Genomic DNA, 26,343 nt, shown 5'->3' with positions numbered 1-26,343 from the left:
GTCGTTTTGCCAACTCAAATTCTTCTTCCTTGGACCCTTCTTTGGACCGTACTTCTCTGTGTAGTAACTTAAGTATTTCCACATACTCACCCTTCCAAATTCTTTCTTTTGTACTCAACATCAAATGAGCCCCCAAAGGCTTTGTGACTCCCATATAGGGCAACTTTTTGATCTTCAACTCTTTACTTGCCACTGGCTCTTTAACACTACCTGAAGGCTCTGTAGCAGTACTATTATCAACTTTACCTGCAGTGTCCAGCACTTCATCCGTGCCCACCGCGGTGTCTTTCACATAACGTCCCTTTACCAACCGCCCCTCCCCCACCCCAACAGCTTCATTCCCACCTGTGCCCACAGACACCATAATTGGTTTGGCCTGTGCAGCTAACTGCTCACCTGGCAACAAAGAGACCACTCTTCCCGGCTCCGCCTGTGATGCCGAAACCACTGTGTCACGTCTTGGAGGCGCCCTGACTGACGGGCCGCGTTCTCGTCTCTCCTTGACTTGTTTATGCACCACTGGAGCCTGAAAAACACTTTCAACAACATGAGAGGGCACCCCCCTTTCCACGTCCCTCAACTCTCCCTCTTCGGGACTCTCTTCATCGTAATCCAGAACCACTGAATCAGGTTCCTCAGGAAACATCACACCACGGGTCTTACCGAACCCAACATCATCGATATTACATTTAAGATTATGTGTAGACATTCCATGAGGGGGAGCAGACTGTACACGCCCGTACCTCCCCTGGCGCTGACTCTGCGGCTCCATAGCCGCCGGTAAGGTAGGGCACCTATACCTGCTACTCGATGGGGCCAGCGGGGTCACGCCGGACCCTCGTGTGCTGGCCGCGGCGGGCTCCCTCGTTGGAACAGAGAGGGCCGCGCTAGGCATTCTCCTCGCTTCACCTTGGCGCAAGTGGACTGGACCGCGCCCTGCCAAGTCTGGACCGACGCACCTATCCCTGTCCTGAAAAGAAAAAGTTTGGACTGGTGTACTAGGGTCTACGGCTACAACACCTGACACAGCCCTCATCTCCTGCCTAGAAGCAGCCACAAATGTGCCCTGCCCCCTATCCAAAGAACGCCCCCTAAACCTCCTGGCAGGCACCTCCCTGACCGGAGAGTCGCCAATCATCTCATCATCGTCACTGCAATCCAAATTATCAACCGCCACCGCTGAAGAAACATGAGCAGGAGCCCTTGAACCCCAAATTGGCCCAACACTATCTTTCCGAAGACCACGCTGCGCCAAACCTGCAGTCCCAAAATGTTCCCACCCTGGAGAACCAAACATCAAGTAGGGGCCACCTGCACCCACCTGTCCATAAGGAACAGCCGCCATAGGTCCCTGTACCGGCCAGCCACTGAAATGCCTCAAACCCCCCTCCGGCTGAGATACCATCCCAGGCAACACAACACCCTCCAAACTCCTGACAACAGGATGTGGCCCACCTACAGCGTCACGCCCCACGGCCCCTGTAAGTCCAGACCTGCTTGCCCCTTCCACATGACCTGTGCCCACAACAGAACAAGAAAGGGCTCCACGCCTCACCTGTGACATACCCCCATCTCTCCCTTGCAAACGGTCATCCACATCAAGATAACCAAAAGCCCCAGCCTCCTCAAGCCGAGAGCCCTCCAAATCCAGGGCAGCGCCAGAAACTGAACCTCCCTCCCCCACTTGTGCCCACTCCCCCTCTCCCCTGGAACCCCCCCTACCGACAAAGCAGCACCCCTTGAAGAACCAGGAGTAGAGAAAAGCAACGGACTCCCCACATTACCTTCCAAATCTTGACAAGGCAGATCAGTACGAGCCTCAGATACAACCTGGCCCACCTGGAAACCCGAACCGCCAACATCCTCTGGCCCCTCTGCAGCAAACCTGCCTGAAAAATTCCCCGCAAACACATGCCTCTGGGAAACTATCTGCCTGGAAGGGAGTAAACCAAACCCTGCCTCACAGCCAACTGTACCCTGTGTTTCAAGCACCACATGACCTGAAGGGGTTAATGGCCGTCCCACTGATTCCCCCAAATGCTGCCATGTCTCACGCATATCCACAAACTGCAGGGAGCCTCTGCGCACTCCCCGCACAGTCTGCCCCTTGAAACGCTCTGCTCTTGCCTCTGAAACCGGGTCGGAGGCGGAGCGCTTCCCACTCGCTCTCCGCCCCCCCCTCTTGCCCACCGGCTTTCTAGCAGCCGGTACTGCCGCTGACACACCGCTCACCAGTCGAGCCCCGCCCGCCTGCATAGACAGCGCGTGAGGGAGAGCGCCTGTCACTTCCCTTGAAAGCCCGGCGGATGAAACAACTCCCGCCGGAGCTTCCCCCACTGCAAGCGCCCCACCCGCTAAGAAAGAAGGGGTCGGGCGCACCACACCCGCCCCAGAAACAAGCGCGCCTGGCAACGCCGGAGCTACCCCCGCCCCCACCGCTGCACGCGCCTGACCCAAAGGGGCCGGTTTCTTCGTACGAGACCGGCCCCTCTCACTCACCTGCCCAGCGCGTCTTTTCTTCGGCGATGCGCAGGCCAAAACAGCGGCAGATACACCAGCGGAGGCCTGGCGCTGGGGGCGCGCCGGCCCCCCACCCACCAATAGGTCCATTCGTCCCGCTTCAGCCAGCAGCCTCATGGCCTCTAAAACACGTGCGTCCTCCATAATAGAACAGTAATGAAATATAGAACAACTACCAAATACCTCACAATCACAAAAAACGCTACAGCCCTCCTAGCCACCAGGTCACCAAACCTAAAATGGTGGCTAGGGGGCGGGGAAAGGAGGGTTTATAATTGGGCTGGCCAATCCTACTAGGCCAGCCCAAATCTAGAACCTTCTGGTGCTTACTATTGCAAAAAACCCCTCGTGACCCTCCCAAACCGCCCGGGGGAGGAGACCTCCCTTCGGTCAGCTCCCTCCCCCAAGCCCCCCTTGTTATGAGTTCAATGCTCATGAACATTAAAGCAATACCTTTTCACAATGGTTTACAAATAATACCATGACACCTATTGGGTGTTTCCCAACGAGAATAACACCTGTTTCCCAGTTTTCCTGGGTTTGAGGGCCATCATCAAAACAGCCCCTTCAAGGTGTACCCGCGGGTCCCGGCGTGCAGGTAGAGGCTGTTTCATTGCTTTTTAGAAAGAGGACGTTCTCAGACCCTGTCTGAGATGGCAAACATTAGAGCAGTTTGAACGACTTAACATTTGCATTTGGGAGATACTCAGGAAACAGACTGATAAAGGGCATCTGACGAACTGCTTATCTTTGTGCGAGAAAATTGCACTGTTCTGCAGCTTACTTTGAATTGGGCCTCGTGGACCCAGTTACTGTGGTGCATGATGCAGCCTGTATTTGTAGAATGACTCAGAACGACTCTTCTTGTCAGTACGACATCAAGATTGATTCCGGCATAAAGATAGCTGACATATTTCTCTCTGACGAATCAGAGTATGTTTTAGGCAGAAACGACAATTTCAATAGCACACGCACTGCTCCTGAAACACTCATTTCGATTGCAATAAAAGATATACGGTTCCTTTATTGCACAAACGTGTATTGTCTTCGATCTAATATTCCTCGCAGTAGTTTCAATAATTTGGAATGCTAGTGGTGGGATGTTTCACTGGGAGTGCTGATATTTACTTGTAAAGAAGCCTTTCATCTTTATGGCATGAACATGGTATGCACTTAGGAGTACAAAGAAGTTTTTAGTATAATATGGTAAATCTCAAGGCTGGACAATGAATAACTTCCATGTTTGTTTGAACGTTTTTAAGAGTTGTTTGCTATTATTCTACCCTTCCTGGCTTTTGGCTAAGTCGGATGTAGGACTGTTTATGGAAGGTGTATTTCGTTCTTTAATTAGTGTATTTGGTCCCGTGTGAAAGGACTGTTTCAGTTATTACTTGCTGTGCCTCCCTCCTGGTTGAGGCTACTTGTGTGCCTGGTCATGCTCAACCTGACAGTCCTTTCAATGCTCTCGTATGGCCTTGGGATTTGAGTTTGATGTTCACATTGTCCCCCTCTGTGAAGATGTTAGCTCATTTGAGGATTTGACTGGTGGTATGCTGTATTTTTGCATCTTTTTAGCCTTGCTGTACAACATACTCCACACTGGCTGTTGAGCTGTAGGTTCAACTTTTTTTAACTTTGACCTCCCATGTAGGTAGGGGAGCATTTAGTTAGTCTTGGGCCTTCCTGTGCGCTCACAGCCGGGTGTGCCATTACTGTGTGTATCATTCTCTCCGCTCTATTGAGGATTATCATGACTTCTCCACTAATTTTCTCTTCTCAAATGGGTATGGAAGGTGTCAGGCCACAGCTACTATCATTCCTGTGAATGATCCTTGTTGGATTTGGAGTTTATTCTTAAGGTATTAGTCTCTGTGAAAAGTGAATTCTTAGTTGAAGTGGTTGGTAATCCTCTTCAAGTAATAATGACACTTTTCCTTGCAAGCTCCAGTTAGGACACAATAATTTAAACCTGAGCTCAACACCTAGAAGCTGCAGCACAGACCAGTCAGACTTAAACCAGTACCAAAACAGTTATTAAGTAGAAAGCACAACACAATAACAATACCACTCACTTTATAAAAATGGATAACACTTTAATGAGCAAATAGACACCAAAACAATAACAATTGTTTGTAGAGAAACTGAAATACGATTTTTCCAAGTTTTAGATGCTTCCAATGCCAAAAAGGTCAGCTCGTCAATCACAGGGTTCCAGTTGTGGTAGACACCAGCATTCCCCAAAATTTCCCAATATAATTGGTACCTCACTTGTGTGGGTACAGGTAGGCCTAGTATCTGCGACATGAAATGTCCCAAAACGCAACATGGACACATCACATTTTTCCAGTGAAAACTGATCCTTTTTTTGCAGTGTGCCTAGCTGTGGATTAAGAACTCTGCCTCCGCAGACACCTAGGGTAACCTAGCAAAACTCTACTTTTCTTAAAACTAGACACCCAGGGAAATCCAGGATGTGGTGACATGTGTGGCTCTCACCAGGTTCTGGTACCCAGAATCCCTTGCAAACCTCAAACTTTGTCAAAAAAACACATTTGCTCCACATTTCTGTGATTGAAAGTTCTGGGGACTGAGTGGATTCACAAACTTCCATACACCCAGCATTTCCCAAAGTCTTTCAATAAAAATGGTACCTCACTTGTGTGGGTATGCCTAGAACCTAGGACAGGATACAGCCCACAACACAACATGGACACATCACATTTGTCTACTGAAAACTGACCCTTTTGTTGCAATGTGCCTAGCTGTAGATTTTGGGCCCTAGCTCAGTGGGCTTCTAATGAAACCTTGCACCCTGTACATTTTAGAAAACTAGACACCCAGGAAAATCCAGGATGAGGTGACTTGTATGGCTATACCAGGTTCTGTTACCCAGAATCCCTTGCAAAATTCAACCTTTGCAAAAAAATAAAATACACATTTTCATCAAATTTCTGTAATGGGAAGTTCTGGAATCAGTGTGGATTCACAAACTTCCACCCTGCATTCCAGGAAGTCTCCCAATACAAAATGGTTCCTCACTTGTGTGGGTAGGTCTAGTGCCAGCGACAGGAAACAGTCCAAAACGCGACCTTGACACATCACATTTTTCCAGTGAAAACTGACCCTTTTTTTGCAATGTGCGTAGCTGTGGATTTTGAACCCTAGTTCAGCCGGTACCTGGAGAAATCTAGAAAACCTATACATTTTTTAAAACTAAACACCCAGCGGAATGCAGAATGGGCTGATTTGTGTGGCTCTCACTAGGTTCTGTTACCCATAATACCTTGTAAACCACAAACCTTGTAAAAGAAAGATATTTTCCTCACATTTCTGTGATGGAAAGTTCTGGAATCTGAGTGAACTTACAAGCTTTCACCCACCCAGCATTTCCCAAAGTCTCCTGATAAAAATGGTACCTCACTTGTGTCGGAAGGCCAAGTGCACGTGGCAGGGAAGGGCCCAAAATGTATTGTGGAAACATTGAATGTGCCAATCACAAAACAACCTTGTTTTGCATGGGGGGCACCTATGTTTTTGGCCTCGCATTCGGAGGCCATCTAGAGAAACCTACCAAACCCAGATATTTCTGAAAACTAGAGACCCAGGGGAGTCAAAGGAGGTATGGCTTTTTGTGGATCCCCCAATGTTTTTCTACCCAGTATCCCCTGCAAACCTCATATTTAGTAGGGGTGGGCGGAATTTGCTGAATTGCGTTACGCAAATCTCAGCGAAACAGTAAAACATGCACAAATTCCACGAACACGCGGAATTGCGTGTTCGCAATGCTTTTTTCCTGTTCGCAATCACTGTTTGCGTGCTCGGGGGGAAATATCTTGCGAACACGCATTTTGAGAACGCGAACAAGCAAAACATTTCACGAAGTCGCGGAACGCGGAATTTTAGGCAATTTCGTGTTTTCCGCAGAACGCAAAATTACCCAAATTCCGCGAGCGGAACGGAATTTACCACCCAGGCCTAATATTTAGCGGAAAGAAATATAATTTTTCTCACGTTTCTGTGTGGGAAAGTTGTGGGATCACTGGGTTGACTCAAATTTTCTATCACCCAGCATTCCCCGAGGTCTTCTGATAAAAATTAAACCTCACTTGTGTGGGTAGGCCAAGTACTGACGACAGGTAAGGGCTCAAAACGTATTGTGGAGAATTCAAAAACACCAATCACAAAACATCCTGGTTTTGCTAGGGTAATCACCTGGGTTTTTGGCTCCAGGCTCAGCGGCCATCTAGGGAAACCTACCAAAGCCAGACATTTCTGAAAACTAGACACCTTGGAGAGTCCAGGGAGGTATGGCTTGTGCGGATGCCCCAAACATCAGAATCCCCTACAAACCTAAAATTTAGCTGAAAAAATCAAATTTGTCTTATGTTCCATGGAAAGAACGTGGTGAGATCATGGGGCTGACATACATTTTCAACCATCCAGCATTCCCGCAGGTCTCCCATTAAAAATGGTACCTTACTTGTGTAGGGGGGCAAGTACCCATGGCAGGGAAGGGTCCAAAATGTATTGTGGAGCCATCAAAAGTACCAATCACAAAACTACCTGGTTGTGCATGGGGGGGGACACCCAGGTTTTTGGCCCCGAGCTCAGCGGCCATCTAGGGAAACCTAGCATACTCAGGCATTTCTAAAAACTAGAGACCCAGGGGAGTCGAAGGAGGCATGGCTTGTGTGGATCCCCCAATGTTTTTCTACCCAGTACCCCCTGCAAACCTCATATTTAGCTGAAAAAAATCAAATTTTTCTCACGTTTCTGTGTGGGAAAGTTGTGGGATCACTGGGCTGACACAAATTTCGCACCACCTAGCGTTTCTCCAGATCTCTCGATAAAAATGGTACCTCACTTGTATGGGTGGACCAAGTACCCACGGCAGGGAAGGCCAGCAACTTATTGTGGAAACATCAAAATTACCACCCACACAAGTGAGGTATCATTTTACTCAGGAGACTGAGGGGAACGCAGAGTGGTAGGACATTTGTGCCAACACGGTGATCCCAGCCAGAAATGTGAGGAAATTTTATTCTGGGTAGGAAGACGCCAGGGAATCCATTCCAACTACACCACCAGCCAAGGGTCAGTGCATGCACACCACCAGCCAAGCACCACCAGCGCACTCCGCCAGCCAAGCACATCCCTGCTCACTGCCTGTCAAGCAAGGCCAGACTGGGAACAGGAACCAGCCCTTGCAGATTGTTGCTTTACCTGCCATGGAAGGGGGTGGTGCTAGTAAAAAGCACCACTACCGCTTTTGTTACTGGGGCTGATATTGCAGCACTGCTGCAAATCCAGCCCCAACTGCCAGAAAACTGCCCGACCCCTCCGGCCTAACGGGCAAACAAAACACCAGGTGCCCGCTTAGGCCAGTCCAGCCCCTGCAGCCAAGCACCGTGCATATACACTGTCAGTCAAGAATCAGTCCAGGTACACAGCCAGCCAAGCGCCACTCCATGCACACCACCAGGAGAGCGCCAATCTATACACACCGCCATCAAGAGTGAGTCCGCACACACTGAAAGCAAAATGTCAGCTAAAGGTCAGTACACGCAGACCATCAGTCAAACTCCAGTTCACACACACACAAACTCTCCCTGGTGTCTGGTGGATTTCGGTCCCTGCTTGGGGGCAAATGAGACTAAAAATATCACTGAAACAGCCAAAATGTGTGCCTAAAAAAAAGGGTAGTGACCCTTGTCAATGAGGCTTCTCCCTGACATGCCAATAAACATATTCCTGGTGCCTAGTGGGCTTTCTCCCTCCCCTTGGGGGAGGGGGGCAGATAAGGGACTATGGCCCCGATCTGACTTTTGGTTGGGCAGAAATACTTTTTTGGGGATGGGGGCATTAACATGCCCATTCTCCGCATCCCCCATCCCTATGTATAAACTAAAAAACATAATCGCTGGTGCCTAGTGGGCTTTCTGTCCCCCTTGAGGGGCAGATCAGGGACTACTGCCCCCATCTGCCTCCTGTGGCTAAGTTTTTGGAGAGCGGGGCATTGGCATGCCAATTTTGGGCATCCCATACTCCTATGTATAAAAAAAGCAAAGTCTGTGGTGCCTAGAGGGCTTTCTGCCCCTCCGGGTTCCAGATAAGTGATTATTGCCCCCATCTTTCACCCAGGGGGCAAAAAGACTTTGTTAACATGTTTGGGGGTGGGGGCATTGGCATGCCCATTCTAGTTAGTCCCCACCCTATGTATAAAAAACGAACCTAATCCCTGATGCTTAGTGGGCTTTCTGCCCCCCCCCGGTGGGGCATATCACGGGCTATTTCCCCCATCTGCCTCACGGGGGGAGTCAGAAAGACTGAGGAATTTTTGGAGGATTGGGGGCATTGGCATGCCATTTCAGGGCAGCCCCCACCCCTAAATCCCATTAAAAAAATAATCCCTGGTATCTAGAGTGCTGTCTGCCCCCCCCCGCCCCTCCCCCCCGGGGCAGATTTGTGATAATGTCCCCCATTTGCCCCCTGGGAGGAGACAGAAAGTCTGTGGAGGACATTTGGGGAGTGGGGTATTTGCATACCGATTTAGGGCAGCCCCCACCCCTAAATACTGATAAAGAAATCACAAGTACTTTTGCGTAGGATGGCTCCCGTGGGTCCAATGCACCCAAAGAGTAATGTTATCATTCATCTGAATCCATGTAAAAGAAAGAACTGCCCAGAACTGACATCGATGTAGGAGAAGTGAACATTAGTAGTTTTATATTCTTTTTGGCATAAAAGAGCCATCACTTGTGAGAGAAAGACCCTGTTTGAGTATGTGAGCATTGTGACTACTACTCAATGTCATCTCCCAAGGGTCTTCTCTCATATCTTTATCCCCATCCCCATCTGTAATCTTCACTGTAAGTATCATGGACATGTTTAGCACTGTCCATGGGGGGGAGACCGGTGGGTGTCACATCATTCTTCCTGCAACATTCATATATATCCATTAGAAGTAACAGTACACTTCTGATCCCGGAACCCAGCTACCTCTCATATCATTAGTTGATTGTATGCTTACCTTTGACCCAGTAGAGTGCTCCACTGCCTTTTGGCTAGGTTTGTTCAATACACTTCGATGTACATAGACACATACTTAGTGGTAGCTTGAGTCTGACAGCCTCTTCTGGTATTCTCTGGTGGGCATGGGCTGTGGAGTGATTAGGGACAGCCACACTGGCTTTTTCTGAGGTGCTTGTTGCTGAGTTTGGAGTTTGAATATTTATCCTTGCTAAATCTTGCTAAAGGTTTTAGGATTTGAGGAGTAATTCACTTTGGCTTCCTCTTTAAGTCTCTACTGGTAATTGGGCTGAAAGAGTCGGTCCATATCCACTGTTGTTTATGAGAGTGATTCTATTGAATCTAAATTTTTAGACATATTTTTGCCTTGATCCATTCAGTTTTCTTTTATAATTCCTACTGTTCTTCGGACTTGAAATATTAGACACCAGTTGCTTTGGCTTTCCCTTGTATTCCTTGCTGGGCAAGGATGGCAAATTAGACTATGACTACATTGGATTATGGACCTGGTCTTAGAGCATTAACTGTTGGACTATATATTTACCTTGGCTTCCTCTTATACCCCTTGTATAATGATGGTTGAGGTCCAAGTCAATTAAGCCTTGATTTTAGGTCTGGGCTATTCTAGAATCCTACTAGGCTCCATGAAAAGTCTGTAAGTAGGGAATTAGTCTTTAAATATTTTGTGATCTTTATTGGCTAGACAGTCCAATTATGATCTTGGTCAGTCGGATATGGCTTTATGCATCCATAAAGAGCTGATGTTTATGGATTTGGTTTAGTGACTCTGATTTCCTATGGGCCTGAAGATGGTCAATTAGGCATTGCTTGGAGAGCATAGGGATTTTTGTAGTGTCCCACCACATTTTACCCCCATGTTTGACTGAAATTGGTGGTTGCTGACTCTGATTGTTCCCTGAGCCCTGCTAACCAGGCCCAGGGCCAATGTTATGTTAAAAGATACATGATGATTAGGTATAATTATCAGTGGTTCTGACCGCTGACCTGTAAACCCCTAGTATATTAGGCATGTAGGTTTAGAGACCCCAGTCGATTTAAAGCACTTGAGTATTCTCTGCTGTGGGGTCTGCTGTCGTTTTATGGACTGTCCTGCTTTGCGGGCTACTTTTAAAATAAAACTGTGTCCAAATTCTACTTTGAAATTAAAAGTACTTTCAAAGCCTAAAACTACCTCTTTATTACATATGTCACCGCTATGCCCTGGTGAGAGAAAACCCTACATTTCATTTTAGCACATTGTAGTACATTGGCTCCGTAGGCTAACATCAGAAGGTTTTTTTTAACATTAATAAAATCTATCTTTTGACAGGAGTGAGCTAAATTAATAATTCAAAGTGTCAAATTAATACTTGTAAAAAATCCACTAACTTGCCTCTGGTGGATGTATTACAACTATTGCAAGAAAGAAGTTATAGAACTATTTTCCTGAAGCTATCATATTCAGCCTTGTAGCAACTTTGTCTGATTGGCCAGCCTTTGACAGGCTTAGATGAGGCTCTGATGAGGTGTGACATGGCCTGAACTGCGACAAAGGAAACAACTGGTGGGAGGACATCTGCTGCCTACAGATGCCAGAACAGGAAGGGGGCTGGGTAGCCAAACTAGTCTTCCATGGGCAAAGTTGGGACAGAAACCTGGCCAACCCCTACTTCCTGCACCCCCAGTCAGGTGGGAACCCTTGTAATTGAATTAGAAGAGGGGCTGGAAGGGAAGTGTAGGGAATGGTTATCCACACCTTTCGATGGGCTTGGCCAGACCTAAAGCTACTGGAGATATTTTCTCAATTTTGTTTTTTGTGTAACAGTGCTTTGTGGGACAAAATATGCTACACTTCAGGGATAGTGATCATCACAGTGGGTATCATCTTGCACCTCATTGGTCAGGAGCGCCCCATTCTTACCAGCCCAGAAACCTGGATAAATATGCGAGAGATGCCTAGCAAGTCAGATCCCTGCCTGGAACCAAACAGAATAAGGGCTGACCTGATGTACCCCTAGTCTGCACCAAGAAGGACTGTACTTATAAGGACTGCACCTGCAGCAAAATATGGGCTTTCCAAGATAGGGCTTTGCTTTGCTTTAAACTTTAAGAAATGGACCTCCTGATAGCAACAAGCACAAAAGAGCTTCAAGAAGTCACCTGCCTTAACTCCACCAAGGAGAAACAAGCTGGCCAGTGTCTAGTGAACTTTTAAGGATTTGACCAGGGGCATTGTTGGAATTGTAGTCCCAACTCTCCAAGGAGCAATTCGGAGCTTTTGGAACCTTGGCTGGTAATGTGGATACTTCAAGACCCTAAAAGGACCTTCTGGAAGAAGATCCAGAAGTTTGGAATCATTTGGAGAATTTTTTTAATAAAGTTCCATAAATTGACCAACTCGTCGTTGGGAGTCAAGCCGGCAACATTGAACCGCAACCCCGCCTGAAATGTAGGTTTGTCCCACTGAAGCTCCAGAGCTCCTGGTTGTCGACGCTAAAAACCAAGGCGTCCAGAATTTCACAGAAAGCCTCACGCTGAAAAAAGTTGCTGTCATTGAACCACAACCTGGTCTGCTGAGATGACTCAATCAATGTAGAAAGTAAAAGAACCAAAAATGTTACTAATTGCAACGGCAAAATTCTAACCGGCCCTAATCACCTTATCGTATCTGACCCGCGCTCCAATGTGGTAGACCTGAAACTTTGACTTGGTCCTGGTCAAGCGACCCCTGATTTTCCCGGTTGATGCTTTTTGCTTTTAAGCACTTTAAGAAAAAAAAATTCATTTAATCTTTAACAATTCATATCTCCAGTTCCCTACATTGAATTTGTATCTTGTTTTGGTGTCATTTTGATCATAAAAGTATTTCCTATTTTTATAAATTGGTGTTGGATTTTATTGTGTGTTTTGTCTTACTTATTTACTGTGTTTGGTGTTTTTAAATGCTTTACACCCTTGTCTCCTAAGTTGGGCTTGTCTGCTCGTGAGCCAAGCTACCAAGGGTTGAGCAAGGACTAATATATTTGGAAATTACTGGACTTTATTCGTGAAAGTGCTACTGTTACTAGGTGTAGGTACCTACCTGCACCTACTAAAAAAACACCTTTAGAGAATTGCCTATTCCGAATTTGCTTAAACTCATTTTAGGCATGGGTCTTGTCTAACTTCTCGTATGTTCTCTTGTTCTGACAAATTTTTCTAGTACTGCAATCTCGTCATTGGAATAGCCTTACTTTTACTTCTCTTTTGTGGGATCCAATCTATGAGAGTGCTGGACTGGGCATTGCTTTCAAGTTGGATTATTTCTTTGTTCGACAATTGGATGTCTCGGTCAGCTTGGTTTATAGATCTCTTTCATAGTTTGTTCTCGATTTTCAGGCAATGAACTGTTGAACTGTGAGCTTCTCAGAGGAACCTTACATTTCTTGACCAGTGTTTTCTTGTCATTGCCTTATCTTGCTATATCATTGTCAAATATGAAGTCTCCTTTTAGTTTCCAGTTTTGGACTGGTTGTTTGCAGAACTCTTCCGATTCCAGTTTAGTATAGAAAAATTGCTCAACCATCATTCAATGTATAAATCCACCACTATCACGATTCTTAAACCAACATCATTTCATAATTTAGAATTAAACAAGTACCAAATATCTTGCCAAACCTAGCTTAAAAAAAAGTATGATGGCCCGACAATAGCCACATTATAAAATGTTAAATTTCTAAATTTACAGTTTGAAATACTCTTTACGCTATATATATGTACCTTCAGGTTAAAAAGGTGCAATGTTGAGACTGCTGTCTTTTCTCACAGGAAAACAGAAACATAGAGATATGTTATTAGAACACACCACTTTAGTCTCGGGATATCTCTGCGTGCACATGCACGTGCATACGCATTTTGCCCCGAAATGTACCTCTAGCCTGCATGTCTCCAGTTCAGATCTCAGAGAAGCTGACTCTATGACCTCCAAGCTTCCGAATCTAAATATTAGTTATCTGCTTGCCCTATAGTGTGGCTCATTCTATGGCAGTGCTGTCTAGACAATAAACATTATCTAAAAGATATAAGTAGCTGAAGGAGGGACAATAAGAACATTTAAATTAATCTGAAACTCATATGTGTTTTTTAAAAGAAATTTTGAATGTTGGAATCTATATTTAAATGTGTTACAGTCAATTCTTTGTGAATTCGACACTTTAAATCATGCTGTTACAATTAGGACAGCACATACAGCAATATTAAAACGAGCCCTTTGAATCGAGTCCTAGATTATATTCTAAACCACTCTGGGTTCTGCTAGAGTGCACGCCCTTCAGTGATTTAAAATGTGACAACCGGAACTCCTGTGGGAAATCCATAATAGGCCTTGCAGGGTCACGCGTAATTATTTGTGTGCTATTAAATCTTGAAACTACTGCGTCGGGAATAATAATTTGTTGGTGTTCTTTTAGTTTACACAAATAGATTGCTCAATTGCACAGACTGACGCAGCAGCATTCATTTTGATTTGAAAAAAACACCCATGTTTTCCAGTCTTACATTTTGTACTATTAAAGTCAAGGGGCTCCTTCAGCGCATAAAAGCAGCTGGACAGAGTGGCTGGATGTGTTTGTTTCTTGTGTGTGTGTTTTTTTCGATGTTGCCGCCGGCAAGAGCAGGATGGCAATAAGGTCGCGCTAGGTCGGTCGGCAGCCAGTGCATTATGTTCGGGACTGAAAAGAAGCTGGTTTGTGGTACCCTGCGCAGTAAATGCAGCTGTTACATTTGTTGTAAATTGGAGAGTGCAACATAGCTGCTAATAAATAAGGTGAAGGTAGGACCGCAGTGAAAACTTTTCCCGAGAAGCTTTAATGTGATGCATCTATGTGAACAACACGATTTGGCTGGTGTAGAGCTTTCCTATTAGCTTGTTTGCCTCATCAATGAAATCTGGTATCAGAGGAACTGAGGGAGCACACTATCCAAGTCAGCTTTCTTCCCACTTTCATATGTTGATGCTACTTTTTATGGCGTTCTGAGCCATAATAATACATTGACTTGTACTTCTTGAAGAGGCTCTTTACTCTTCCAAAGTGAGACGTCTAGCCAAAAGATTCTATTTCTCCGGAATGAAAAAAATGTACCTGAAGTATGGAGTGGCACTGAAAATTAAACGATTCCTTCACTTCAGGTAGCATTCTATCGCTTACCGAGGGTTTCAGTCACACTCAGAAGTTATCTCATGGCTTCTAAGCTGAAAAATGGTACCTACCAACCATTCAGAACGGAGGAAACAGTGTTCCATACCCAAAGAAGTGTATGTCAATTAGTCCTGGTCAATTAGTCCAGGCAAAAATTCAGCAGTGAGAATTCCAAGTGCTACTCCCTTAAATTAGCGCACACAATGAAATGTATCGATTTCTACAGTACAAACTATAAATGAATGTTAGCACGCTCGATTGTCAAAGTGTTCATAACACAAACATGCCATGGTTTGACTTGCCTATCTACGTGGCCTTCTACCGCTCTTTTTAATTTAAAGTACTACTAAAAGAAATTTGAAATAAAATTTTTGGTGATCCATCCATAAAGAAATTATTTGAGCATCCTTTACACTTGGGGGCCGATTACAATGTCGGTCGGAAAGGCTCCGAACGGGATTCCGATTCTCCGAATCTGATTCGGAACCTATGTTTCTGACCGAATTGGATACATTTCCGACCGACCGATTACGATGCAAGGTAACCATTGGGGCTGTATGATTCGGTTCTGATCGGAATTTGAAGAATCCGAGTCATTCGAAACCAAATTGTGCAGCTTTATGGACCCGGTTTCCGAACGAGCGATTAAGATGGCCAATTCTGACAGCTGTTCCAAAGCGGACTGCCTGACATGAAACAGTTGTCGAAATCTGAGTTTGGGGGCCCATAGCTGAACCCCCTTCATCTGTAGGCCTCTGGTTGAGGCCAGTGGGAGTACCCATGGGTCTCCTCTTTCCAACCATGCAGGCAGCTTGAGGTGCCCACCACAGGGTGCAAGCTTTTTCACCAGCCACCCCTTTTTTTAATGGGAGCCTGTAATCTCCTTCTGAACACAGGATCACATTGAAGTCAATGCAAGTCCGACCAAATTATGTTGGGAAGCATCGTAATTGGTCGGCCGGACTCACAGAACCCGCATCGGTCGAAACCATTCTGAAACCGATTTAGTCTGAAGAGTTTCGACCAACATCCTAATCTGCCCCTTGGTATTGAAAAAACAACAATTTATACCACGGTTCAAGTAATACACTCGACTTAGATAATGAGCACGCTAATCTGATTTCTGGTTCAAGGTCAGCCTACCTGGTTTACTTTTGGCACCCAACATTCAAATCATGGGTGAAGCATAAATGGGTGCGTTCTATTGCTGGTTCGGAATAGATCTGAAGCTGCAATGCAGTATATGGGATGTTTGAGACTTTACATATGTTGGTACGGTAGAGAGACAAAATATCGAAATTAAAATATCGATATACAATAATATCGATGTTTTCATTTCGATGGTATAGAATATCGATGTGCAAAATATCGACAGACAGAATATCGTTTTTAAGGTATGTATATTACTAATATCGAAATTTAAGAATATCGAAATTTTGTTTAGTGTTATGTATTTTATTATGTTGTTTATATGTTTGTTAAATATGTTTTTTAATGTATGTTTGAAAATTAGTAATTTTGTTTACATTTTGCGTTTTAGTATCAGAGCGGGTTGTGGGTTTATAGGGGAATAGGGTGGGAAGTAATTTAATAATAATTAATTAATTAATTAATACATTTTTACAATATTATTAATTAATTATTAATTGGTAATTAATTCATATTAATTAGTTAATTAAATTAATTAGAGTTAATGTGCTAATATATTTGCTTTTTTGTTATTGTTAATTAATAATTAATAGGTAATTAATTAATATTCATTAGTTAATTAAATTAATTAAAGTTAATGTGCTAATTTATTCAATTTGTTTTTATTATTAATTAATAATTAATTGGTAATTAATTAATATTAATTAGTTAGTTAAATTAATTAGAGTTAATGTGCTAATATAATAAATTTTTTGTTATTGTTAATTAATCATTATTTGGTAATTAAATAATATTAATTAGTTAATTAAATTAATTACAGTTAATGTGCTAATATATTTAATTATTTGTTATTGTTAAATAATAATTAATTGGTAATTAATAATTATTAAGTGATTAAATGATGTGATTTATTTATGTGTAGTGGGTTGTGTGTTTATAGGGGAATAGGGTGTGATATAATTAAATGTAATTAATTAAAGATATTGTATATATTTATTGTATTTATTGTTAATTAATTGGTAATTAATATGTGTTAATTAGTTCATTTATAATTACATCAATTTAATAATATTAATTGTTATTAATTGATTAATTGATATTTATATTAATTGTGTTATATTTGTATGTGTAGTGTGCTGTGTGTTAAAGGGGGAGTAGTGTGGGAAGTACTTTTTACCCCCATGCTATCCAATGCTTTCCCTACTGTTGCACACTATGGAGTGGGAATAGTAATTTAAACCCCTACGCTATCCAACGCTTTCCCTACTGTTGCACTCTCTGGAGTGGGAATAGTAATTTGTACCCCTACGCTATCCAACGCTTTCCCAACTGTTGCACCCTCTGGAGTGGGAATATTAATTTTTACCCCTACGCTATCCAATGCTTTCCCTACTGTTGCACCCTCTGGAGTGGGAATAGTAATTTTTACCCCTATGCTATCCAACGCTTTCCCTACTGTTGCACTCTCTGGAGTGGGAATATGTAATGTTTTGCTAATGTCTCACTCTAGTCTTTTAAGAACTCTTCTCCCTGCCTGTTCTCTCCCTTGTCCCTTTAGTTCTATTTAGAATGTATTTTGAATGGTCTTTATACAGTTGACTATCTGGCTTGCTGTTGAGCTGCTGCGCAGCACCTGTTATGAATAAATCTACTTTTCAACTACCTTGATTCCGGCTTCCTCACTACAAAAAACGTGGCGACGAGGATGGGATTCCGGCTTCATCACTACAAAATAGTAATTTAAACCCCTACGCTATCCAACGCTTTCCCTACTGTTGCACTCTCTGGAGTGGGAATAGTAATTTTTACCCCTACGCTATCCAACGCTTTCCCTACTGTTGCATTCTCTGGAGTGGGAATAGTAATTTTTACCCGTATGCTGTCCAACGCTTTCCCTACTGTTGCACCCTCTGGAGTGGGAATAGTAATTTAAACCCCTATGCTATCCAACGCTTTCCCTACTGTTGCACTCTAAGGAGTGGGAATAGTAATTTTTACCCCTACGCTATCCAACGCTTTCCCTACTGTTGCATTCTCTGGAGTGGGAATAGTTATTTTTACCCCTACGCTCTCCAACGCTTTCCCTACTGTTGCACTCTCTGGAGTGTGAATAGAAATTTTTACCCCTACGCTATCCAACGGTTTCCCTACTGTTGCACCCTCTGGAGTGGGAATAGTAATTTTTACCCCTACGCTATCCAACGCTTTCCCTACTGTTGCACCCTCTGGAGTGGGAATAGTAATTTTCACCCCTACGCTATCCAACATTTTCCCTACTTTTGCACCCTCTGGAGTGGGAATAGTAATTTTTACCCCTACTCTATCCAACGCTTTCCCTACTGTTGCACCCTCTGGAGTGGGAATAGTAATTTTTACCCATACGCTATCCAATGCTTTCCCTACTGTTGCACCCTCTGGAGTGGGAATAGTAATTTAAACCCCTACGCTATCCAACGCTTTCCCTACTGTTGCACCCTCTGGAGTGGAAATAGTAATTTTTACCCCTACGCTATCCAACGCTTTCCCTACTGTTGCACCCTCTGGAGTGGGAATAGTAATTTTTACCCCTACGCTATCCAACGCTTTCCATACTGTTGCACCCTCTGGAGTGGGAATAGTAATTTTTACCCCTACGCTATCCAACGCTTTCCCTACTGTTGCACCCTCTGGAGTGGGAATAGTAATTTTTACCCCTACGCTATCCAACGCTTTCCCTACTGTTGCACCCTCTGGAGTGGGAATAGTAATTTTTACCCCTACGCTATCCAACGCTTTCCATACTGTTGCACCCTCTGGAGTGGGAATAGTAATTTTTACCCCTACGCTATCCAACGCTTTCCCTACTGTTGCACCCTCTGGAGTGGGAATAGTAATTTTTACCCCTACGCTATCCAACGCTTTCCCTACAGTTGCACCCTCTGGAGTGGGAAAAGTAATTTGTACCCCTACGCTATCCAACGCTTTCCCTACTGTTGCAACCTCTGGAGTGGGAATAGTAATTCTTACCCCTACGCTATCCAACGCTTTCCCTACTGTTGCACCCTCTAGAGTGGGAATAGTAATTTTTACCCCTACGCTATCCAACGCTTTCCCTACTGTTGCACCCTCTGGAGTGGGAATAGTAATTTAAACCCCTACGCTATCCAACGCTTTCCCTACTGTTGCACCCTCTGGAGTGGGAATAGTAATTTTTACCCCTACGCTATCCAACGCTTTTCCTACTGTTGCAATATGTGGAGTAAGTATATATATTAATTTATATGTAGAGTTTTTAATTCATTTTAAATGTATATGTATTAGTTATAATTTTTTTAATATGTTTTAATGTTTTTATTTAATATTTGTAAAATTATATGTATTTTTAAAATATTTTTACATTATTATTAATACATTAAAAACGATATTTTTAATTTCGATATTTTTGTACTACGATATTATTTTTTCGATATTTTTGTACTTACCTTTATGAAGATATAACTCCGATATTTTTGATGTCGATATTTTTGTGTCGATATTTTTGTATGTAGATATTCTGTCTGTCGATATTATGTCATAGATCCAGTTGGTACACGGAGTGTACCTGCATGCATCCATTTCTTTAGCAGCTCTATTTCCCACTATGCTATTTGATTTCATTTTGTGGATTATCTTGTCAGTGGTCACTTTCAAAGCCTGCTACTGAATACCATTTGATAAGGGAATCAAAAAGTTTATCCGGCACCTATTATCGCTCATACTACTCAATACAAGCGTTTGAGTACTAGGAAGGCTCCCCTTCCCTTCCTACTTTTAATTTGGAAATAGACAGTACTATGGCTGAAATTATCCAATGGAAAAACAGAGGTTTCCATTGCATATATGCCAGGATATCAATAACAATAATATCACCTAACATAAGTATTGTGAACTAAATAATTTTTACAGAGCTATCACTCCCTTGGATGTACAATTTCTGTTATTAACTTTACAGTGGAGACATTTTTGTAAACGGTAAAGAAGCCATGATATTTTGATTCCAAACCATTCCCACACATCTAGTGAAATCAATATCTGTGTACAAAATCATGAAGGAGCTAGCAGGAAAAGGACAGTGGTTAAGTTGCCCTAGCAGAGTCCTGACTTTCTGGGCCTGGATTGGGAATATTCGTCTGATACTCATGTGGCATGAAAAGGTCAGGGAATATGGCGGGCCAGCACATGAAGTGTTCACCCTCTTCAGCCAATGTTTGTAGATTGTGTGCCTTTCAACTCCATCTATCTTCTTAGGACACGCCATGGGAGATGTGGGGAAAGCCAAATCCCATGTTCATGCTGAGGTACAGGTAAAACCCTTAATTTATACCTTCGAATAGGAAATTATTAGCTACATAAATAAAAAAAAAATTCACTCTGTTTGGAAATCTAATTTCATGGTGAAAGTAGATTTCTCCAACCTTTGGTCTACTATTTACGCCAAAACTGGCTCTAATCTTACCTCCAGAGGCCCAATAAATATTCCTGGCTGCAGTTAAGACTCTGCTCTTCAGAGCAAATGTTTTGGACTTTGAGGCTAGGTGAACAGGCTTGTTGTTAATACCTGTCCACTCATTAGACATTACCCATCTGAAAGGAGGACAGGAACAGTTTGTAGAACAAAGAATAGCTTTCAAACTACCTCTTCTTTCCTTGGAGATGCTACAAGGGGCTCTTAAAATCTGCTTGCCTACACATTCTAGCTCCAGTCCTAGCAGGGGGAAACAGGTTTTGAGACTGACAGAGGGATACTTCCTCAGAATAGGGTAGTCATTTAGGAAGATTGACGAAGGGTTTAGCCATTTTGTCTTTTTAGCGCTGGCGATTTTTACAGTCAAGTGAAGAGAAAGTGCTGCAAAAGAAGGTGGGCATAGAAAAACATAGCAGGCAGGACTGGGTGGCAAAAATCTGCACTCACTTCCTAGCACATAGGATAAGATTGTAACCTCTCCTCCAACTCATCAGAACATTTGTGGACTTGAGAATACCACATCTGGAGAAGAAGCACTGCTGGAAAGAAGTATGGTTAGGGATTGTTGACTCTGCTAGCATCCATGTAGAAGAAGTGTTCTCCAAGGGTTATGAGGCTGCCTCTCTGCTTAACCTGCTCCAGGGAAACAAAAAACAGCACTCCTGTCTCCAAAAAGGCCCTACTGACTATTGAAGACTGGACACTGCAGGTACTCCAGCAGAAGAAAGTCATGGAGGCTAGATGCCTGCTTGAAGGACCTAAGAGCTGTAGAGGATAATAGGGGGAATTTTCCAAGCTGTTGGTGAAAAGAGAAACTTAATCAGATTATTTCATCTCCAGAGATCCTGGACTGAGTGCTGAGACTTGACCGAGGGGTTGCGGGAAAAGCAGCATCAGTACAACCAGTGGTAAAGATCAAAGGCTAAAAGCTACTAAGTCATTACACTATGGATAAAGATACTCATCTGCCAAAGAAAGTGTGATGACAGCTAGCAAGACACAGTCTACAGGGAAGCAGATTGTACCAAGACGCTCATATGTTTATGTTCATAGCTTTTAAATCGCTCGAATGCGAAGCGTTTTAGTGCTGAGGTGTGAGGGCAGTAAAGGGGGTGAGAGCGTAGCATAAGTGGTTGTAAAAAGCCAAGTTTGTAGGTTCTTCCTGAAACACTGACGGTTAGGCTGATGTCTTAGGGACAAAGGCAGTTTGTTTCAGAGCTTGGCCGCATAGTATGTTATAGCTCAGCCCCCCCTTCTGGCTTGTTTGAACTTTACGGTTTCTATGAAACCTTGACTGGCCGACCTAAGGGCACGTGAGGGGGCGTATAGTGTGAACGGTTTTTGGAGGTCCAGCATACTCACCCCATTAATCGCCTTATATACCAAGGTTAGAGATTTGAACTCAATGCGCTGTTTGATAGGCAGCCAGTGGAGTGATCTAATGCCGGCAGAGGTTGGCTGTCTTCTTTGCAACCCCAGGAGGAGTCTGGCTGCCACATTTTGCAAGGACTGCAATTTTTGCAGTTGGAATTTATCAATTCCTAAGAACAGTACATTCGAGTAGTCCAACTTTGACATAAATAGAGCTACCATCACTGTTTTTTGGAGCTCTTGAGGTATGAATGGAAACATTTTCTCAGCGCTTTTAGAAGCAGAAAACATGAGGAAATAAGACTATTCACCTGCGCACCAAAATTCTATTTGTTATCGAAAATGATCCCTAAATTTCTGACCTTTTCGACAGGACGAGGACATTCTCTGTCCTCAGATGGCCACCAGGCCAGGTTCCATAGGGGTTTGCCTGGTTCAAACTCCATCGCCTCTGTCTTCTCTGTGTTGATTTTCAGATAGCTCTGGCACATCCAGGCCATGATGTTGGTGAGGCAGGCGTGAAATCTAATTGCTGTGGTCTCTGGCTGGTTAGTAATGGAAATAATGAGCTGTGAATCATCAGCATACGAGACCAACCCGAAGCCATGTCTCCCTACTAAGGGGCTGATTATGGTCGCGGACGGACTTCAGTCCGTCCGCGACCCCTGAGCTGGAGAGAACGTCCGCAAGGGCTGCGGTGTTCTCTCCGTGCAGATTAGGATGTGACCGCCAGGGTGGCGGTCACATCCTCTATCTTTAACATTGCGACGGGTGCAGCTTGAAGCTGCACCCGCCGGAAGGTTAAAAATGCATGCATCGCATTTGCATGCACAAAGCGGCAGGCACCGTGCACCCCCCACCCCACCTTCACCCAGCGGGCCCGCAACGGGCCCCCAAAGTGAAAGTCCGTATGCTTTTCCACGGCGGAAAAGCCGCAGCGGAAAAGCATGCCTTTCACACCATCCTAATATGGCTGGCGGTGTCTGATAGACCGCCAGCCATGTTAAAGCTTTTCCGCCGCGGTCGGAAGGCGACCGCGGCGGAAAAGCTGCGGACGGAATGCCAAACCCACCAGCCATCCTAATATGGCGGTGGGTCTTTCGAGGCTCCGCGGCGGCTTTTCCGCATCCTCCGGGCTGGTGGCGGCTTCCGCCGGCCCGGAGGATGCGGGAAAACCGCAATCATAATAGGCCCCTAAGTTAGCCAGAGGGGTGACGTACAAGTTGAATAAGGTTAGTGATAGCACAGATCCCTGCGGAACTCCACAAGGGAGGTGAAAACTCTCCTACTGCATACCATCCCAGAACAGCTGCTGCTCCCTTGCCTCCAAAAAGGAGGATAGTAGGGACAGGGCAGTCCCTTCAACTCCTATATCCCTCAGCCGCTGCACCAGAACCGCGTGGTTTACGCTGTCAAAAGCGGCTGATAGGTCAGGGAGCACGAGGACCGCCCTTCCCTCTGCATCTACAGTTCTGTGGATCTCTTCCGCTGCGAGAATTAGTGCTGATTCCGTTGAGTGACGCGGGCGAAAACCATGCTGCGATGGATCCAGCAGATAGTGTTCATCGAGATATTCAGTAAGCACTCTGTTAAGTTGATTTTCTAGCACTCTTGCAGTAATAGGGAGACCGGTATGGGTCAGTAGTTCTTAGGTTCTCTAGGGTCTGAGTTTAGTTTTTTTAGAAGAGGCGTGATGGCAGCTATTTTCCAAGTTGCAGGGTAACGGCCAGTGGCTAGAACTTCATTCATGATAGGGGCCAGATTTTCGCAGATCTTATGAGCTGCTTGATGCATAATAGGGGGAGCTCAGGGATCAGTGGAGGCGCCTGATTTCATAGAAAGTAAAAGTTTTTCAACCACTTCATTGTTCATTGGCTGAAAACAAGTCAGTTTGCATTGTGGACTGATATTGTGCATTATCGGGTCCAACGATCTCACAGGGCTTAAGAAATTATTGTATATTTTTCTCACCTTCTCTTGAAATTAGTTTGACACTTTGTTACATAGAGATTGATCTGGCTTGAACGCTTTGTCTTGCAGCGGTTTGGCCAGCAAGTTAACTGATTTAAACAGTGCCCTGGTGGAATTGCCCACCTCCTTTATTTTTAAAGTAAAAAACTGTTTTTTTTGCAGCAATGATTGCTTCTTTATATACTAGAATAGTGCAATTATAGAGGGCTTTCGTGTCGTTGTTGTAATTTTGCCGCCATTGGCGCTCCGCTCTCCTACACTTAACTTTCTAGCTTTTAAGTTCTGGGGTGTACCAAGGCGAAGACATTTTGACTCTTTTTACTGTCGCTAACTTTTTAGGCACGACTTTATCAGCTGCTGATATTAGCCAGTCGTTAAACTGCTGAGCTGCCTTGTTGTTATCAGAGTCAAGAGTTGTTGGGAAAAGATTAACCGCAGACTCAAAATCACCATCGAGAGTGTATAACCTACTGATTATATGATGCTCCCAAAGGGGAAAAGAGTGCACTGAGATTAGCGCCATCAGGTAACATTCATTAAGAGAATGCCTGTGGAACAGCCACTGCCTGCACTAAAACCAGTCCTCACCTTAATTACAAACTTTTTTCAGTAGGTGAATGGGGAGATGAAACCTGATGCACAAACTGAATTGAACAGCAAGCTCTTATGCAGTATACCAACTGATAATGTCACTAATTGTGACGACTTTTTGGAGTGCAAGTCACAAGAGAAAATAGAGCCAGATGGTTTGGAGAAGAGTGACAGTCAAATAGTATTTGACGAGTAAGGAGTTCTGAATAAATGCCAAACTCTAGCTGAAGCCATGTACCATAGTAAATCATCTCAGTGCAACTGAGATTGACGGGAGAGAAGATACAATGCAAGAGAAGATACAATGCTAGCTTTCCAATTGGTTTGGATTATACCTTTCTTAACCTCTACCGCGCTAGCGGGTTTTCCCGCTGTGCGCTGAAATTTGAAAATCGCGCGTAACGTGAAAAAGCCAGCTCGTGATGCGCGTAGCGCAGGTAACGCCCATGACAAGCTGGCTTTGTCATCAGCGCTGAAGGGGTTAATTGTGCCCAATGAGGCTACCAATCTAAGGAGGTGATTAGAATAGGCATAGGAAATAGTATTGGAGCATTAGTACATAAGGAATATGTTGAGCTAGTTAAGTGCTCTCCTGAAAGTAGCAGTAGTAGCAGTCAGGGACTAAAATTCGGCATTTCCATTGTTTTGTTCATACCTGTGCATAATTGTCCTGTAGTAAATGTCTCCAGGACTGACAATCAGCAAGAATGTATTATTTTAGAAGCCTTCAATACCCTACAAGGAGTTTTGACCTCTATAATCTCATTGATGTAGGAGTTTTCAGGGGGGACAGACCATATTACTTTGTTAATGACTAATATACTGAATACTTTAGTAAAAGCATGGGCAAAAATCATGTAGCTAAACCAACGGAAATAGAAACTAAAAAACCATACTAGATTGAACTAGACTGTAGCTAGAAGTGTAGTAAAAGCTCAAGGTGTGAAAGTAAAAAGAGGACCTTGTACTATTCTAGGGCAACCAGCACACAGAGCAAACAATATACTACTAAATCCAAGGATGATAATGCTGTCTTGGAGCCCATCTCAAATATGGAGGAGGGAAAATCAAACAATGGGAAGAATTAAGGATGAATCTGGGACCAAATTTAAAAGTATTATTGGAAACAAAACGTGCATGATGATGATAAAAGAATTGCTTACACTTCCCCTATTTTTAATCCCAAGGTAACTAGGGCGGATGGGAACAAAATGATGAAATCGTAAAACTAAAAAATAAGGAAACCAACAAAAATGGCCAACATAAAAGTTCGGAAAATCAAGCATATTTTCAGAAGTAAGAAAATTCAGTTACCATCAATAGAGAATGTGTCCATTATAAATGTCAGTATCTGGAACACTGATGATGATGTAGCTGCAAAGAACAAATGTCCCTCATCAATGTATTTGGATGTGTTAAGAGCCATGCAAATATGAATCCAACAGCCTCATCCTTTTTAATGGTGGAAATAGGAGCACAGTCTAAAAATATGACTACTGAGAGTAAATACGGGAACGGAAGAAACAGTGAATTAAGTGCTGTCACTTGGAGTTTATCAATCTATTCTCTGATGTAGCAACTGTTAACTCTTTGAACAGATCTTGGCCTTTAGCCCTTTTCTATGCAGTGCTGGGCTTAAGGCTAGTGGCCTCCCAGGGTATAAAAAGAGTAACTTTGGACACTCACTCAGACATGAGTGTGGAAAGAAAGTGTAAACCATATAAGGGTAGTTCGCAACAATTATTGTAAATAAGTTAGTTTCAAACCATTTGGATGAATTTCACTGTTATAGACATCCTGCTGTATCAACAACTATTTAAGGGCAACAACCTATTACCATGTAAATAACGACTGATTGAGGTTACTAAGCTGTCTTGTGCAATGGATCCATGCCCAATAAGGAGCCTAGGAACAAATATCTGCTTTGGCTCCAAGGAGGCCAGTTTTAACAACCTCTGCAGTACAACAGGCAGCCATTCTAGATCAATCAAACTACCTGATGCCGGAAAAGTGGCAGTCAAGGAAGGAGGATAGAATAAGCATGGCTAGCAT

Source organism: Lissotriton helveticus, chromosome 7 (assembly GCF_964261635.1).
Source record: "Lissotriton helveticus chromosome 7, aLisHel1.1, whole genome shotgun sequence".
NCBI lineage: Eukaryota > Metazoa > Chordata > Amphibia > Caudata > Salamandridae > Lissotriton > Lissotriton helveticus.
Note: the sequence above shows the minus strand (reverse complement) of the source record.